At 50.5% G+C, this 13,609-nt stretch overlaps 1 long non-coding RNA gene across 2 annotated transcripts; it reads right to left on the bottom strand.

The window, feature by feature from the left end:
- Nucleotides 1–690: 690 nt before the first annotated feature.
- LOC141276882 (uncharacterized) lies at nucleotides 691–13,340 on the bottom strand. 2 transcript variants are annotated; one of them, XR_012327134.1, is made up of 4 exons: nucleotides 12,361–13,340; nucleotides 11,998–12,172; nucleotides 10,979–11,040; nucleotides 691–998 (listed from the first exon to the last, which is right to left on the bottom strand). It is a non-coding gene; the product is annotated as an uncharacterized lncRNA (long non-coding RNA). The 2 variants fall into 2 exon arrangements; XR_012327135.1 differs by having other exon boundaries at nucleotides 12,054–12,172.
- Between the last annotated feature and the right edge of the window lie 269 nt (nucleotides 13,341–13,609).

Genomic DNA, 13,609 nt, shown 5'->3' with positions numbered 1-13,609 from the left:
TCATACACGTTTGCTGAGCGAGACTTACTGAACCCAACCCAGATCCTCAGAAAGCCACCTACTTAGAGCATAAGGAGCACGCTATGGACGGAACGTGTGTCCCTCCTCCAAGCCCACTGTCGAAGCCTCACCCCCACGATGCATCTGGAGAGACCATCTCCAGGGGGAAGTTATGTGCACATGCCGTCACCCGGGAGTTAGGGCTTCAGCAAGTGTGTTTGGCAGGGAGGGGACAGGAAGAGGGGGACGGGGGACAATTCTGCAGCTGCAGCCACCCCAGAGCAAGGCTTCTGCACCCGCTCCCGGGAAAACCAAACCCGAGGTTTCAGGACATTCTGCTCCGGGCACGGGCTCCTTCTCACCAGGAATCAGCCTCCTCCGTCAGGGTCTCACGAAGAAATGGAGATAAATACCAAGAGGAACAGAAATGTGCATCAAATACACCCAAAATATCTGTTTGAAATTTAGTTTGTTTGAGTAGAAAAGGAGGCCGGGAGGCACCAACCAGCTGAGCCGTCACTGGGCAGCCCCCCTCGTTGGCCGGCTGGCCCAGCCTGAGCCCCTGGGAGCTGAGCCCGACGTGGGGTCTGGCCCAGACGAGTCGGCTCTGTGGCCTTGGGCCATCGAAGTCCTTTAGCCTAGGTTCCTTCACCCGTAGAACAGGGAAATTAAAAAGTACTTATTCCGTGGGTTTCCTTATGAGATTTTAATAAGATAATTCATTTAATGGTGCTTTGTAGAAGCCCAGGACCTCGGTAAATAGCTTTTCTCACAAGAGCACAGCTATTAAAAAACAGAACACAGTGTGACCAAAACAAAACAAGATAAGGACCCAAGCCCCCAGACACTTGGTTTGAGGAGGAACTCTGTCCCGGGCTACTTCCCAGCCAGCTTGTTGGGACCCGATCGGCGTACACAGATCACGTAGCCATCACAGGAAAGCCGGGTGATGAAGGAATTCACATTCTACACACAAAAGGGTCTCAGCCGATGTTCACCTGCAAAGGTGTCACGTTATCTCACTTGGGTCCTTTTCTCCAACACACGTTGGAACATAGTAACCAAACGCACCAGCAGCCCGAGTGCCCGCGAGGCCCCGCGAGGCCCCAGAGGCTCTGGCCTCCCCACCTGCATCCCTCAGCCCAGGGCAGCCAGGGCCCCAACCACCGGAGGCCGACTGTTTCTGGGACGGGGCATTCCGGCTGGTGCTGGGCGTCGTCTTTCTCGCTGAGACCCCCTGGAAGCCCCAGAAGTGTGGGTTCTCAAGGCAAAGCCTCGTCCTCTCCATCACGACCCAGAGCTGAGCCCTTGTCCCAGCAACGCGAGTTTGGAAGAGAGCAAAAAGGCTCCCCAAACAGGGCGTTCTCCCCACACTCTTCTGCATTTTCACAGGACAAACAGATGCCTCACGGACCACAAGGACAGCCGCACGCGTGCACAGGCTGGGACCTCCTGAGGCCGGGCCCCTCCTCGGAGCAGCACAGATGCCCTGGGAGGGCAGAGGCCTTCGTCTCATCCTGGCTCCATCCTCCGCAGAATGTTTCTAGAAGGTGTTTGGATCTGTGAGTTCGTTAAACAGTCACGGGGGACAGAGCCTCCGCTGCATCTGATCCCAGGACAAGAGGCCCTCGGGAAGCGAGAGTTCAAAGCCTGGCAGGTGCCGAAGCCAAATTCAACCCTGTGAACTAATTATCCACCTGCACAGACCGGGCCGGCTTCGTGGGAAAAGCACGGTCCACACCTGCCTAGAAGCTCACCCGATAAACAGGTTCCCCCACCTCTGGGCCTCGGCCACCAGGTGACGCGCGCACAGCAGGTGAGGCTCCCAGCCCAACACCCTGGGAAACGTTCTCACGCTATCAAGAGGCAGGGAAGCTGGGCTCGCAGCCTGAGTCCATCCTGAGAAATGACACTTATTGGGTCAAGATGCCTAAGTAATCGCAGTGCATAAAAGCAATCACATTTAATACTGTTTCATAGAATGAAAAAATACATAGCAACGCAACAAAAAACTTGATGGTTAGACCATTCTATTTTCTTTAGGGCATTTTTTTTTTTTGAAAAGTAGGATCATAGGAGCAGGCAACCTAAGCCTTTTTAAGTTTCGAAAGTAACCAAGTCGTCCATCTGGATTTTTTAAATGAGCCTCAACCGAAGAATCTGGGGCCTGAAAGAAAGCGGGTCCCTGGCTGCTGTGCCCCTGACTTCTCTTGTGTCCCTCGTGGGGGGCTTTTCCAAGAGGCGATACGCAAATAGGGCATATTATTTCATTACACATGTGTTACAGACATACCTGCATACATACACATATAGGTACATGCTATTTAAAGAGAAAGAGACTAAGGTTGGCTTCAATAGCACTTTGAAATCCTCCTCTAGGGGGGCGCCTGGGAGGGGGGGAGCAGAGGCAGAGACCTGAGCCCCCAGCCGCCTGCTCACTAAGCCACTTTTCCCAAAGTTCCCGACTTCTCCATCACCTGACAGATTGCAGGACGAAATCATCAACCGTTACATCTAATTGCTCCACAAATATTACTGGGCATCTGCTGTGTGGCGAGGACTGTAGGCCAAGGGCTGGACTGAGGGGCCCTCTGCTGCCCTGAGGACCCCTCACGGGGCCAAGTGGGACCCCCAAGTCCACGCACTCCCCAGAACCTTAGCATAAATAAACACCCCGCGCTTTAAATGTATGTGTGAAGTGTCTGTTGCCACAAAAAAGGAGAGAACAGACTTGGACGTGAACCAGGATGTTTATCCCTGGAACCAGGCTAAGGTAAGAGGAGAGCTGGGATTGTTTTACATGGCAATTCCACTGGTATTGGCCCACCATTCAGTTTTATTTATAGAGTGTCAGTAAGATGGATTCAGAACAGTAGATAGAGAAAAAAATTAGATCTTTCCCACATAGCTCATAATCAAAATTAATTTATAACAAAAGCCAGACGCATACGACAGATCAAGGCAGTGCTCCCCACTGACAATAAAGTATTATTATTTAAGTGCAGAGGATAGTAAGCCACGTTTTAATATCATTCTAAGCCTTTAGAGGAAAGCAAAATCAGTTTAATTTCTTTTATAAAAATTAATCAACATCTGTTATTTCTGCCAACACATGCATGACAACAAAGTGAAAGCAAATCTGAAATTAGGAACTCAGGAAAGTATCTTTATTCAGAGAACCACCATCTAGGTTCCAAATCTCACAGTAAGAACCAAACAGCTGAAATTTAAAATATATTTTTAAATATAAAAAATGTTTAATATAAAACAAAACAAATTTCCACCACTGCCCGTTTTCCAGCACATCCTGATGGCAACTTTAAAAACTCTTTCTTTTTTTTTCCTGTACACGGGCCTCTCACTGTTGTGGCCGGCCCCGGACGCGCAGGCTCAGCGGCCATGGCTCACGGGCCCAGCCGCTCCGCGGCATGTGGGATCCTCCCGGACCAGGGCACGAACCCGCGTCCCCTGCATCGGCAGGCGGACTCTCAACCACTGCGCCACCAGGGAAGCCCTAAAAACTCATTCTTAAAGCACACAGCCGTCTCTAAAGGATGGATTGCCACAATGCTCCCAAAGCCCCTCTGTGTGCCTGTCTTGCAACATGTTGACTGTGATACGTGTTGGATATACCCAGCTTGGACGTTCCCCAACGTTTTTGATGACAAGATTCAAGGACGGCCGAGAAAGGTCTGGGCCTCGCTGCCGCCAGGTCCTCACACCCCTCCCTGCCCGGCACCCCGCACTTTCCCACACAGCGCAGGACTCCCACGGGAACCGGCCCCAGCCTGGGATTCTTTTTATGAATCATTCTTGAATCTCGGCTCTGCCACACTTCGAGATACCGGCTGCTAGCAAAGCGTTACCGCAGCGAAAGGAGGGGGCAGGCACGGCGCCCCCATCCCTGGCCGCTGGGCCCAGATCAGAGCAGCAGCCTAGTCGGGCCCTGCATCCTGAGCTGAGGCTGATGGGGCTGAGAGGGAGGCCGGCCCAGCAGGTGGTCACTCCGGAAAGATCCAGACCCCGTGAGAAGCGGGGCGGGCTGCTGTGGGACCCGGCGGGGACGGAGCGACCCCGTGGACGCTCCGGTTCATCAGGGGCACCAGTGTTCACACAGCCGACGTCCTGCAGGTTTTGACTGAGCCTTCAGGAAGGGAACGAACTAAACTGCTGTTAGCTTCTCCCGTCAAAGCCACTTTTCTCAGCTTTCTAAAAATGATAACTAACTTCTGATTTAAGTCTCGCCAGAATAACGTCTTTACCCAGTATGGTAACTGTTTATATTTTGTTCTTCCTATTTTGTCCTCTGCTGTTGAAAATGTCGATTTTCAGAATTAAGACCAAACCAGCGGGGAGAAAAGTCATTTCAGAACAGAAAGGCGGGTACAAAGCCCAGCCCGAGCCCAGTCAGGGTCTTGACTCCACTGCCGACGGCAGCGCTTCAGCAACAGGCCTGCCTCTGGGGGAGTCTGGAGGGCGGCCCCCCGACGGGCCCTGTGCCAGCCGGACAGGTCAGTAGGTCCAGGATGCAGCCTCCGAGGGGCCCCAAGGCCGCCCTGCAGTGGGTGGGGTGCAGTCCCCCTACCCGGTCTCTGCTGCCAACCTGCAAGGAATCAGTGCAGGCCTTCAATCGGCGCATCACAGTTATGTTTAAAAAATTCTTCTTCTTCGGGCTTCCCTGGTGGCGCAGTGGTTGAGAGTCTGCCTGCCGATGCAGGGGACGCAGATCCCACATGCCGCAGAGCGGCTGGGCCCGTGAGCCATGGCCGCTGAGCCTGCGCGTCCGGAGCCTGTGCTCCGCAACGGGAGAGGCCACAACAGCGAGAGGCCCGCGTACCGCAAAAAAAAAAAAAAAATTCTTCTTCTTTGCAAAGTTATCAGCTTGGGAACTTTCTTCAAATTCTGCTTTAAGCTTCTTCTCCTCAAAATACAAATGAGACGGAATCTTCCTGGGAGGCAGGATGAAACAATGAGCAGCGTGCCGGGTCTGAGGATGGACTGTCCCCTCACGATGGCCTGGCGTCCCAGCCCGCAGCAATGTCCACGTAAAGCAAGGTGTCGGGTGAGGCCGTGGGCCTTCCAGGCTCCTCCCTGGGTGGCTCTGTACCACCTGGGACACAGGCCTGGGAGCTTGTTCAAAAGACGAATCCCAGAGCATTTCAGCAGAGGACGCAACCCGGCGTCTCGAGTCGGGGGGCATCCCGGGGCCCACGTTTTCAACAAGGTTCCCTGTGGGTCTTGTGCGTTTGGAGACAGAGTGAGGGTCCCCTTAGATCCTTCCCAACGCCCTGGTGTCTGCTCTTCGGAAGAGCTAAGGTTTACCCACCCCGACCCCGCATCCTAGAACGTGCGACTCCCAAGTCAGGGACACGTCCTCTAGGCTGAAAGAAGGAGTCGCAGTCGCCTCGGTGTCAATAACTCTACGAGCTGCTAATAGACCTGCTTCCCGTTCTAATGATTAAGACTGAAAAAGAAACACCTTTTACGGAAAATCTGGGCAGTGGTCCAAAGGCTTCACGCCAGAAAATAATACTTTGCGTTCGTCTTTGAGACAATCTCTCAGGAACGTATTTGCTGTGAACAGGCAGCTGTTCTCCTGGGCTTTCTCCTCCTGAGAGAACCTCGCTCTGTTCGGTGGTTCTTAACCAAGTTCACGTCCCCTGTGACCCTTACAACTGAAAGAGAAGCCGCGTCCCCTGGGGAGCCCGAGGCTTTCTGTCGTCCAGATAAAGAAGCTTTTTCTGGTGCCGTAGTCTCCATGGGGAAGCAGGTTTATGGCTGGAATTACAGGAAATCTTAAAATTCCTTCAAAAGCAGGACATTCCCTGGAATGTCCTGGGAGGGGGCTCCTCGCGGGCCTGTTTCAGGGAACAGTGGGGGTGAGGGCGAGACAGGCGAAGCGGGAGGTTCTGCAGAGAAGGGCATCCGCCCCCCTCGGCCGCCGCCCACGCAGGTGAGGCGGGGGAGGGGCGCGCGCTCAGCCCCTCGCTCCGCTGCTCTTTCATTCAATCCAGCCAGCGTGTTGCAGAGCCCAGCCGAAGCCCCGCCCCCTGCAGCGGCCTGACCCCACCCGTCTTCGCTCCCGGGGCAGCCTCCGCCCTTCGGTGGGGCCCGGGCGGCGGGACCCTCCTGCTGCGGCTCGGAGACCCCGTCCTACTGAGACGCAGCGGCGCCTGCGCGCGGGGAGCTGGGCGGCGCCGCCGCCAGGAATCGGAAGCTCTGGGAGCCGCGGCCTCGGGAGAGCCGCAGGCCGGGCTCACGTGTGTCGTCTGAGCGGCTCCCTCCTGCCTCTGCGCCCCTCCGCCGTTTGGGGAACGGGACGAGGTCCTGGGCACCAGCGGGCCGGGCCCCTGTGTTCTTCAGACGGCCCGCGCGTGCCTCCCCGGGGGCCCCTCGGGGGACGTGGGCGATGTCCTCGCACGACTCCCCGACGGGGACATTCCTGCCGCGCGAGGCCTGACCTCCCTCCCCTCAGCTCCCACCCCCAGCTCTTCGAGGTCGGCGTCTCCCTGCCTACAGCCCCCGCCGGCCCCCAGTGTCCGTGTGGGACGGGAGCGCGTCATGGAGCTTCTGCCCCAGCAGGCGCTGACCTGGGACACGGAACGGACGTGCCAGACCTGCTGAAAGATCCGGTTCCTCGCTCGTCCCCGTCTGCTGGGAGGAGAAGGTGTCGCAGGAAAGGAAGAAAGTAACCCCTCACCACGAGCCACCCCTTCCCTATGACCTGTAGCCCCGATGACAAGGACTCTGGCCCCTCCCTACTCCAGCCAGCCACCCCAATCATGTTACACCAACTGAGGACAGAGAAGCTGGCGGGATGGTGATCTGCCCCCAGTCCTAACGGGGCTGTGGGTCTGGCCCGAGGAGGTGTTTTGCTGTCTAGACAATCGGAGTCAATTAATGAGCCAATTCAGCAACCTGCTGCAGGAGGGCGGAGGGGCAGAGCGTTTGATAGATTCCCCAGGTGTCCAGAGAGCTCAAGATGCTGCAGATGGAAAGGCCTGGGGGTTGGAGCAAAGAGGACCATGTGATACGGGCGCTCAGTCCCATTAACTTAGGTGACCCTGGGGTTGGGTTTCTTCACAGCAGCTCTCCTGATGCTCCAGGCCAGAGAACTCCTTGTTGAGGGGCTGCCCCGAGCACTGAAGGCTCACCCCCTGCCCTGCTGCGACAACCAAAAGTGTCTCCGTGCGTTGCCAGGTGTCCCTAAGGTGGTGCAGGGCACAGTTGAGAAGCCCTGTGAGCACAGGAAGCATCAACCAGCCAACATCACCTGGGCTCGTGTTGAGAAGGAGAATCATTGGCTTGTTTATTGATTTTTTTACACCTTATTTCAGTGATCTTTTCAGATAGTCGAACTCTTAATTCTTATGAAAATAAAAGACTCCTCTGAAATCCATCCAGAAGTTATTACCTGAATGGAATGGCTAGATATATAGATACCATAGATGATGTCACATCACTTCTTCTAGCAGACACTAATTTCGGTGATTGGATTTTTGACCAAAACATCATCCAACCGGAAAAGGAAGCCCTACTGTGTGCCCAGCCCAGACTTCTACGTGTTATCCCACCTGCTCCTGAGAGACAGGTATTGCTTTCTTTTCAGAATAGTAAAACAAGGCTCAGAGATGTTAAATTATGTTGCCCCAAGGTCACACAGCTGCTGATTAGAAATGGAATTTAAATAGGTTTGAGGGTGAAATTCATGGACCACAATGCCACAGTCCCATATTTCTCCTGGTCACAGACATCTGCTTCCAGGGCGGTGCCTTCAGCCCTCCTGTCCTGCCCGAGACCCTCAGCTGCAGGCTCTCCACCTCACCATGGACTCTGGCCTGGTTCTTTGTAATCATTCCAGGAATTCGTGGAGCTGTGTTAAACCACCACTCATTATGGACTTAAAAACACACACCTCGTTCTGCAACCTGGGGGCTGGACCACATGACCTCTGTGGACCCATTAGCCCTAACATTCCACGTGTGAGTGACTCTGGTTTTAGAATTTTGTAGGATGTGACCATTGTTCCTGACATCTCGGAGTTGTTGTTTTTCTCACGTTATTATCTCGCCGCTTCAACTCGGGTCGGTATTTCTCACCCTAGCACATCCTAGTTTCGTCTCCGTCATGCTGACTGGCAGCTCCATGGGATGACCTGTTTGTATCCGCATCCCCGTATCTGGAGCCAGCTGTCAGCAGCTCTGCTTAGAGCTCACCGTGAGCTAGCTCAGCCACCGCAGAGGAAGTGATTGTCCTGCAAGTTTTTAACATGTCTCATTTGTGGTTACAAGGAGTGAGTGAAAAGATGGGGAAAGAGGATAGAGCAGGGTTTTCAAATTTGTTTGTTTGTTTTCAATTAACAAAAAACTGCTCAAACAAAATTTAAATGGAAGCCCAGTGTGTTAAACAGATAAAAACAGAGTTGCTTTAAGTTAGTTTTTGGATAAAGGCCTGGAGTCTCACTTGATCATCCTTTACCTCCTATAACGAATGCCCTTTGTAAACTTCTTGCAGACCTCCTAGCACTTCAACAAACACCACTTTAAAACTGTTATCCTGATAAAAGCCAATTATGGAAAGGCCAACAGGAACCTCCAAAGATCCACTCTTTCATAAAAGCAACAAGAACACTGGGAAAAAGTGCAAACTCAACCTTTTCAGAACTCTGGAAATTATCCAAAGGATTACAACAATCCAGGGAGTGTTTATTCAAGAAAAATGGCTGAATTTCAGTAAAAACAGTGAGCTTTGTGGCGTTTTAACTTGGCCTATTCCAGTCTCCCTTGTATTCGTTTCTTATTGCTTCTGTAATAAATTACCACGTACCCAGTGCCTTAAAACTGCACAAATTTATCATCTTACATTTCTGCGGGTCAGAAGTTTGACACGGGTCTCACTGGGTTAAAGTCAAGATGGTGGGAGCACTGCATTTCTCTCTGCAGGATCTAGGGACCATCTGTGGTCAGGTTGCCCTCATCCTTGGCTCACGGCCCCTCCATCCTCAAGGCCAGCAGTGCAGGTTTGGGTCCTTCCTACATCACATCACGCAACCTTCTCTTTACTCCTCACCCACTTTTAAGGACCCGTGTGATTACATGGGGACCACACAGACAGCTCAGAACAACCCTTTTTAAGATCAGCTAGTTAGCAAACTCAATTCCATCTGCAAAACTATTCCTCAGAAATGAAGGAGAAATTAAGACATTCCCAGATAAACAATAAATGAGAGAATCTGTCACTAGCAGTCCCGCCTTACAAGAAATACTAAAAGAAGTGTTCCAAGCTGAAATGAAAAGACATGAGATGGTAACTCAAAGGCATATTAAGAAAAAAAGAGCACATTAAAAGTCAACTACACTGGTAAATATAAAAGACATTGTAGGGACTTCCCTGGTGGTGCAGTGGTAAAGACTCTGCCTGCCAATGCAGGGAATACGGGTTCAAGCCCTGGTCCGGGAAGATCCCACATGCTGCGGAGCAACTAAGCCCGTGTGCCACAACTACTGAGCCTGTGCTCTAGAGCCCGTGAGCCACAACTACTGGCCCCACGTGCCACAACTACAGAAGCCCGCGCACCTAAAGCCCGTGCTCCGCAACAGGAGAAGCCACCACAGTGAGAAGCCCATGCACTGCAACAAAGAGCAGCCCCTGCTCGCCGCAACTAGAGAAAGCCCGTGCACAGCAACAAAGACCCAACACAGCCAAAAAATAAATAAATTTTTAAAAAGACAGTGTAAATATATTTTTGTTTGTAACTCTTTTCTTTACCATACGATTTAAAAGATAATTGTATAAAGCAATAATTACTAAAATGTGCTGATGGGCTTGTAATGTATAAAGATGCAATTTATATGACAGCAATGGCACAAAGGAGGATGGAAGACATATCGTTATATTGGAGCAAAGCTTTTGTATTCTTTTGAAATTAAGTTGGTACATTTCTGGACTACGTGGTTTTCAACTGTGTGAATAATTAAAATTAATGGAGAAAAAGAGCAAAAAGCACATAACACATAAAGAAAATAAATAGCAAAATGGAAGCTGTAAAGTCTACCTTATTATTAACTGCATTAAATGCAAATAGATCAATCATAAGAAAGACACTGGTAGAGTGAAATAAAAAAAACATGATCCAATTATATGCTGCCTGCAAGAGACACACTTCAGATTCAAAAATACCAATAAATTTAAAGTAAAATGATGGACCCGCAGACTCACTGCAATACCCAACAAAATCCCGGCTTGATTCTTGAAGAAATTGACAAGTTCACCATAAAATGTATATGTCAAAGCAAGGGATGCAATATAGCCAAAACAGTGTTGAAAAAGTAGAACAAAGTTAAAAGTATCACACTTCCTGATTTTAAAACGTACTGCAAAGCTACAATAACGAAGCAAGTGTGATGTTGGCATAGTGGACATATAGAATAATGGAATAGAAGTGAGAAAGCAAAATTTGACCCATACAACTATGGTCAATTGGGTTTTGGGGTTTTTTGTTTTTTTTGTGGGGTTTTTTGGTCAAATGTTTTTTGACATGGTGCCAAGACAATTAAATGGGGGAATAAATAGTCCTTTCAACAACTGTTGCTGGAACTGAATATACACATCAAAAAAATGGACTAGGACCTCTACATCACAACACACAAAAATCGTCTCAGAATGGATCACACACCTACATGTGAGAGCTAACACTACAAAACTCCTAGAATAAAACAGAGGAGCAAGTCTTCATGACCTTGGTTAGGCCTGTGGTTCCTTTCTTTCCTTGTGATGTCTGTGACTTGGATATAATGCCAAAAGCACGAGTGACAAAGAAAAAATAGGTACATTGAACTTCATCAAAATTGAAAACTCTCGTGCTTCAAAAGCATTTGTGTGCCAAAAAGTGAAAAGACAGCCCACAGAGAGAGAAAATATTTCCAAATCCTGAATGTGATAAGGCACTTATATCAAGGATTTATATATATTTACTTACATAACATGGTTTCCAAGTTGATGAGACGGTCCATTGGCAGCTGAAGTCGGGAACTCTCGAATCTAAATAGTAACAAGACAAGTTTGAGTAGATATTCCTCTAAAGAAAATAAGCAAACAGCCAATAAGCACATGTAAAAAAAAAAAGATGCTCAACATGATTAGTCATAAGAAAAATATAAACTGAAATCATAATGAGGTATCATTTCACACCACAAAGATGGTAAATCAATAAGGCAGACAATGACAGGTGTAGGTGAGGGTGTGGGGAAGCTGGGCCTCGCGCACTACCTGTGGGATTGTAAAATGGTAGCACCTTTTTGGAAAACAACTTGACAGAAAGCCTGTCTCGTCTGGCTTCTGTGGCTAGAACTTCCAGTGATATGGAGTAAAAGTGATGACAGTGGGCCACTTTTATTCAAATTAGTATTGGGAGTCCCAGCCATAGCAATCAGAGAAGAAAAAGAAATAAAAGGAATCCAAACTGGAAAGTAAGAATTTAAAGTGTCACTATTTGCAGATGACATGGTACTTACTATATATAGAAAATCCCAAAGATGCCACCAAAAAACTATCAGGACTCGTCAATGAACTTGGTAAAGTTGCAGGATACAAACTTAATATCAAGAGATCTGTTGTGTTTCTATACACAATGAACTATCAGAAAGAGAAATTAAGAAAAGAATCCCATTTACAGTTGTACCAAAGAGAATAAAATACCTGGGAATAAATCTAAGTAAGGCGGTAAAAGACCTGTACTAGGAAGACTGATGAAACACTAAAGAAAGAAACTGAAGATGACACACAAATGGAAAGACAAACTGTATCTCTGTCAGTTTCCCTGGGACTCTCTGGGGAAACAGAAGGTTTTCTCATTACAATAAAACACATAACATGGTTCCCATGTTGGTGACACATTCCATTGGCCGCCGAAGACGGGAACGTTGTCTGGAAGCTCAGAGGTGGAACTGTGTTAACAACAGGTGGTGCGTTCGTGGCCTGGAGAACTTCAGCATTTACCTTGCCCTTTAATCTTCCCGGCAGGAGGGAGCAAAGCACAGCCTCTCCACACTGACCTGGCCTCCTGCCCCTCCCGAGAAGCCTGGGCGTCAGGGCCGTACTGCTCAGTCCCAGGTGCAGGGTAGCATCAGGGTGCTGGCACCAACAGGTCCCTTCCTGTGTCCTGCACCTGTCACTGGACAAGATGGCACACAAGTGAGGCAGAACGATGTGGGGACGGGAATGGTATGGTCCCCTCGCCAGCATCCCTGCCCCAAACTCCACCCCCAGCTCCCGGCACGTCCCCCTGGTGGTCCCCTCCCGGTGATGTCCACCATTTCCCCGACCTTTGTTCCTGTAATACTTCTGTGTCACCAGGCTCACCTACTTGTCTTCCCAATTAGGCCACACCTCCTGAGAATGGGACCTAAAAGTGACATCACAGTGGCCGAGGTGTAGCCCTGTGAGTCATGAGGCGCCCACGGAGCATCGGGGCCAGAGGCGAATGGTGCCTTGAGAGAGGTCATCCGGGGCGATGGGCGGCTCACAGGAGCAGCTGTAAAGTTGTCAGCTTGTAACAGAACCTCATCTGCAAAGAGGCACAGAAGCTGATGTTGAAGATGTTTAACATTTGCTTCCATAATATTCCTATATCTTAACTTCCATGACAAACATTGTAAATATTAAAATCTATTTTAGCTGGAAAGGCCGGTGTACGTTCTGTGCACTATTTAATCTCTGGGTACACTAGAGGGTGAGCTTAAACAGATTGATCCCTCACCCTCTGACGTTCGGATGTCTCGGGAGAAGAGGCACAACAGAGAGGGGTTTCCGGTTCCCCTCCAGGTACACTGCTGGAGACGGGCAACATTGCTGTCCACGGAGGGGAGGACCGCGGCCAGCCCTGGCCATGGGGACTCAGGCGTGGACACACCTGGCCCTGCCCAGTAACTCCAGCCCCCGCTAGAGCATCTGGATTCACCCAGTGGGGCGCAAACACCCTCAGGGGCCAGCTGGGCTGCCAGGGGACCACGCAGGTGTTGCAGGAGATGGAGGTGACACAGGTGACGTAGGGCATTTTGAAGGCAGCCCCTCCCTTCATCACAGGCACGATTCTCGGGTTCCCTGTCGTTTTCTACCTTCACACACAGCAGAAGATCTCATCTCGGCCAGACCCTGGTTTTCTGGAATAACATAGCATAACCTTAGAATGGAATGGAACAGGCCATGTTTTCCTGCCATGACGGGTGTGGTTCCCTGGTGAACCGTGCAGGTGCACCCCCGCCACGCTTCAATAAACAGCCGTGAGCTCTGAGCGCTCATCAGATGCTGGGCATTTATTTCGGATCCAACAATCCCGTGGATTAGATATCATTATTATCCCCATTTCGCAGAGGAAAAAGCTAACGCATCAGAGGTTGAAGGGTGGACTAGGCCACGTCACAGCTGCTGAGGGAGCTTGGGGTGTTTGAAGCAGCCCATCCAAGCAGCACCAGCAGGGGCAGGGCCTTCACTACGGCAACAACAACCCCAGGGCCGGCGCGACATCCAGCTTGCCCCCCTGCCCCTCCCCCGCCCCCCAGCCATGCTGCCTAATTTAGTTTAGTTCCAGAGAGTCAATAAATTTATTATT

This window comes from Tursiops truncatus, chromosome 17 (assembly GCF_011762595.2).
Source record: "Tursiops truncatus isolate mTurTru1 chromosome 17, mTurTru1.mat.Y, whole genome shotgun sequence".
NCBI classification, from domain to species: domain Eukaryota; kingdom Metazoa; phylum Chordata; class Mammalia; order Artiodactyla; family Delphinidae; genus Tursiops; species Tursiops truncatus.
Note: the sequence above shows the minus strand (reverse complement) of the source record. Positions and strands in the feature narration are given on the sequence as shown.